Raw genomic sequence first — 6000 nt, forward strand, 5'->3', positions numbered from 1 at the left:
TGCGCATGGGTTGAAATGTACTCAAGCATGTTACTTTCTCTTTGTATCCCTCGTCCCACTGGGGGTTTAAAGTTGGAAGGGTGAGCATTTTTATATATGGAAAAAGTTACTACCGTGTTAACTAAACAGACTTAAAAGCCCGGGAATTGTTGCACAGGTCCTTTGCTTATAACTTAGGTACATTTATCTCTCCAAAAGATATTGTTGTTCTTTCTATTTCACATATTTTTAGAAGCTGAAGATCAAATCTACGCATTTGATTTGAAACAGATTCACAAGACCCATAGGAATCAAAATGCCTTCACCCTTTACCAAATGACACATTTTGGACTTTCCAAATTTGAAAGAGGTTGCAGACGTCAATTAAAATAAAATGGAATATAAAGGAAATGATCAAGTAGGGTAGAAATAATTGTGATAAAAGGAGAAATTGCTCATCAACCCACACATCCCTAAGACCAACAGACCTGAGAATATTATGATAATCTAAAGATTATTTCTTTATATTTATAAATGTGTTTAATTAAGTAATACATTTGGCTTCTAAGATCAATTCATAACTTATATTAAGAAAATTAGAAATTGGTCAGAAATATATATGGATTGTTGAGCAATTGACAATCATATCCACAATTCATGGGTCACGATTCACAAATGGAACAATGAATCCTTAGTTATTAAAAAGCAGCATATACGATAGTTATGAACATTGCACTTCATTAATTTTAACACTTTCTCTTAGATACAAAGTTTGAGTTTACTGTGCAGTATCATATATTGACTTTTCTTGAAATAATAATGTTCATGGAAGTTGTGTTTTTACAATCAATAATATATTATTAAACTGGTTTAAACACTACAAAAAAGACATGAAATTAACACGTCATCCAAAATATTTTCATCCGGATATATGGTCACTTTCGACATATTTAAATAAAACCTGACTTTTTTCAGTGTGTAAGAAAAACATTCATAACACATGTTCTTACTTCAATGCCTTTGTAAGCAGTCACCATCTGACCTAAAATGGCACTAAATGACAGGGTTTTATCTCATGTTTACAAGATGTCGATGTTGTTGTTGGTCACAGCCAAACGGCCGCAGTAATCTCCACTGGTAAATGTCATATGTTCAGTTTTGTGACCTCCGGGCCCGGTCAAATTTGAGCCCAGGGGAATAATTTGAACAAATTTGGTAGAGGACTATAAGATATCACTACATACCAAATTTAGTAGCCCTAGGCTCTATAATTAAGAACACGAAGATTTTTAAAGTTTGCACACAATAGGCCTTATTTAAGCATATGTTCATTTTTGTGACCCCTGGCGCAAGGTCAAATTTGTTCCCAGGGGCATAATTTGAACAAACTAAGTAGAGAACTATTATATGTCACTACCTCCCGAATTTGGTAGAAATAGGCCCAATGGTTATGGACAAGAAGATTTTTATAGTTTGCACAAAATGGGCCCAATATAAGCATAGTTCAATTTTGTGACCCCTGGGGAACGGTCAAATTTGATTCCAGGGTCTTCATTTTAACAAACTTGGCAGAGGACTATAAGATGTCACTACATACCAAATTTGGTAGCCCTATGCCAAACGGTTATGGACAAGAAGATGTTTAAAGTTTGCACAAAATAGGCCTTATATAAGCAAATTTTCGATTTTTTGACGACCCCCCCCCTAGGGCAGGGTCAAATTTGACCCCAGGGGCATAATTTGAACAAACTTGAAAGAGGACTATTAAATGTCACTACATACCAAATTTGGTAGCCCTAGACCCAACGGTTATTGACGTAAAGATTTTTAAAGTTTTAACAAAATATGCCATATATAAGCAAATTTTCAATTTTTTGACCTCCCGAGGCAGGGTCAAATTTGACCCCAGGGGCATAATTTGAACAAACTTGGTAGAGGACTATAAGATGTCACTACATACCAAATTTGGTAGCCCTTGGCCCAATGGTTATGGACAGTTGGATTTTAAAATTTTCACATAATAGGCCTTATATAAGCATATGTTCAATTTTTTGACCCCCCGGGGCAGGGTAAAATTTGACCCCAGGGGCATAATTTGAACAAACTTGGTAGAGGACTATAAGAAATCACTACATAGCAAATTTGGTAGCCCTAGGCCCAATGGTTATGGACAAGAAGATTTATAAAGTTTGCACAAAATAGGCCTTATATAAGCAAATTTTCAATTTTTTACCCCCCCCCAGGGCAGGGTCAAATTTGACCCCAGGGGCATGATTTGAGCAAACTTGGTAGAGAACTATAATATGTCACAACATAGCAAATTTGGTAGCCCTAGGCCCAATGGGTATGGACAAGAAGATTTTTAAAGTTTGCACAAAATAGGCATTATATAAGCACATTTTCAATTTTTTAACCCCCCGCTGCAGGGTCAAATATGACCCCAGGGGCATAATTTTGAACAAACTTGGTAGAGGACTATTAGATGTCACTACATAGCAAATTGTGTAGCCCTAGGCTCAACGGTTATGGACAAGAAGATTTTTAAAGTTTGCACAAAATAGGCCTAATTTACATAAGCAAATTTTGAATTTTTTATTCTCCCGGGGCAGGGTCAAATTTGACCCCAGCTGCATAATTTGAACAAACTTGGTAGAGGACTATAAGATGTCACTACATACCTAATTTGGTAGCCCTACGCCCAATGGTTATGGACAAGAAGATTTTTAACGTTTGCACAAAATAGGCCTTATATAAGCAAATTTTCAATTTTTTGACCCCCCGGGGCAGGGTCAAATTTGACCCCAGGGGCATAATTGGAACAAACTTGGTAGAGGACTATAAGATGTCACTTCATACTAAATTTGGTTGCCCTAGGACCAATGGTTATGGACAAGAAGATTTAAAAAGTTTGCACAAAATTGGCCTTATATAAGCAAATTTTTAATTGTTTGACCCCCCGGGGCAGGGTCAAATTTGACCCAAGGGGCTTAATTTGAACAAATTTGAAAGAGTTTTACCACATGAACATTCCTGAGAAATTTCATCAGAATTGGTCCAATAGTTTAGGAGAAGAAGATGTTTAAAGAAAAAGTTAACGCACGGACGCACACACGACGGACACAGGACCATGACATAAGCCCCGCTCGCCTTAGGCCAGTTGAGCTAAAACAGGAGCCAACTGCACCCGTGTTTTTTTAGAGTCAAAATGAAAATTAAGCGCTCTATATTGAATTTACAAAGTAATGCATGTATTTGATGTATATCATTATTTTTAAATCATTTAAAACTGCAACTAGCTATTTTATTAAAATAAATGTTTATTAATAAATAATTCAGAACAAACTTTACCATTTGTATTTGTATTTCACACAAAAACGACCTGCCAAAAAAAACCATATTGTTTATGAAATATTTTACTCTATTTACTTATGTAAAACAACTTTTTTTATAAATACATTTAACCGTGTATTCAGTGACTTTTTTCACTTTATATTTTATAGCCTGTGCCTTTTTGATTGGAAAAAAGAACATTTATATCAACATAAATAACAGCTTACCAATTGTTTATATGTGCATCTTAAAGGGACCGTCAACCACGAATGACGAAAAAAGAAAAGTTCTAAAATACCGTATTTTTTTTACAATAATTAGTTTATAATGATTAAAATATCACAACTGGTATATTACATTACTTGAAAAAAGTTCGTATATTCCGAATATTCTGTAATAAATTTTTGCGAAAGTACATCGCGAAAATAGGTGACATAACGATATACACACAATAAATAACGCAAGTAGATTGATCATTTCATATATAAAATATATACAATTCACTATCATGCACAATTTGCATTCCTGGGTTTACACGTGACGATGATGATCAATTTGCTTGCGTTATTTATAGTTAACTGGTAGTTACCTGGTACATGTACACAGTAAAATTTAGTACCAAACATACTAAAAATATAAAAACTTGTTTCAAGTAATGTAATATACTAGTCATGATATTTTAATCAATATAAACTAATAATTGTAAAAAATACGGTATTTTAGAACTTTTCTTTTTTCGTCATTCGTGGTTGACGGTCCCTTTAAACTGCTTTTTAAAATTAATATTTTCAACCAAGTGCTAGGGAATTAAATTGCTGTGTAGTAAACTCAATTAACTTGTATTGAGTTTATTGGAAAAGATTGGTATATTTTAGGGACAATTTTGATCAGATTGTTGGGCAAAATTGTTCCTTATTTCAATTTGGAAACAGCCTTTTCTTACGTTTTGATATTGATAAACAGCCTTTCAGAGGCTGTAATTGTGGGCAAAAAAAAATCGCTGATATGTGTTTCCTTCTCTACCAAGGCATTATACTGCCCTAATGCAGACTCTTGATGAATGTAAGTGATTTTCAAAATAAAAACAGTGTCCAATCTTGAAAAGATTGTGAATAGCTAAAACAGATTTCCTGATAAACACATCAAACATTTTCTCAAAGACAATGAGAAATAGTCCTACAAAATGTATATCTCTTCTACGGAAATATCTAGCAATCAACCAGAGACATGTAAAAGCTAAAACTGTGACAAACAACACCAAACCATTTAAACTAGCTATCTGGCAACACTTACAACGTCACAACAGGAACAGAGCCCATTACCAATGGAGCAAAGCAAACTGGAAAACACTGCTAAACAACAGGGATGTGAAAAACCCCACTCCAAAAAACACTGTTGCAAGTGTGAGGTCCCCTACCTATTAAGCTGACTTGTTTGACCAACTGATCTGGCCGATGCTGCATATCCCGAACGAGTAGAGCGAGCGTAGTCGTAAACATTAGAGCGACTACTTTGCCCAAAGTTTTGGCGAATGTCACTGAAATAAGCTCTTTGTATTAATTGTGGTACATATGGCGATGCCAGGTGTTCAGTTTCTTTTGCAGCTAAATTGCAACAAATATGGGACATAAAACTTTTTTCAACTCTATCACAGAATAAAGATATAGAAGATCATCTTTTTGGGGAATGATCAAGGCTTTTTCGACTAACCTTTTGACACTACATTGAATTATATATTCCTGATATACTTAACTGAGGTTACTTCCAGTAGTATTAACAATACTATGATTGCAGTAACTTATTTCTATACATTACCATCAATACATGTACCACTGCTGCTTTGTGCTTAGACTTTGCATTAAGTAGCAAACGTTTGCATTCAGTTAAAAATGACAAAACAAAACAAAGATGTATCTAAAAGCAGTCTTGTTAAAAAAGTTTACGAGTGTGTTTGCTTACATGATGAGTCTATAATATTATGCACGTTTACGGACGGATTGCACATTCCGTAAACTACGTATTGGGCAAAATTCAATATGGTTTATATAACATTGAAATAAGAAAGCAATGTGCACATAAGACGGAGTCATATCATAATAGAATACGCATTCAGGTTTTGGCAAATATTTAATACCAACGGGTATACAAATTTAAACTCGCAACGCGACATAAAATTTTACTATATACATATAACGTCCGCATGGATGTAACTTCTAGGTAATCCGGTTACTTTTCACGAGACATAGATGTATCTATTTGTGTATAATACTTATTAAATCAAATAACCTTTTCACTGGGTACATATTCTGTAGAATTTTCAGGACATGGACCACCGACTGAGACCTCAGTATTCACAGCAATCTGAATTTACAAATGTAAATAAGTCCAGAATGATAAATGAATGAGATGTATTTATATTAAACGCTAAAGTGTGTTTGCGACCAGTATTGTCGGCACTTGGCAGTATACAAATGAATGTAAAATGAAAAATAAATTATCTTCATTCTAATTAGTGTGCATAAATGCATATAATTAGCTATTACGAACGGAAAGTTTTGCCAATAAATTTAACCAGTTTTAATACTAATTAAGTGCATAAATTTATTAGATTAACCTCGTCAGCATGGTCAGTAAAGCATGTGTCCTCGGGAATATAGCACCTGCACTTAAAGCCACACACCTTATTTAGCA

The sequence above is a fragment of the Dreissena polymorpha genome, chromosome 12 (assembly GCF_020536995.1).
Source record: "Dreissena polymorpha isolate Duluth1 chromosome 12, UMN_Dpol_1.0, whole genome shotgun sequence".
In the NCBI taxonomy this organism is placed as follows: domain Eukaryota; kingdom Metazoa; phylum Mollusca; class Bivalvia; order Myida; family Dreissenidae; genus Dreissena; species Dreissena polymorpha.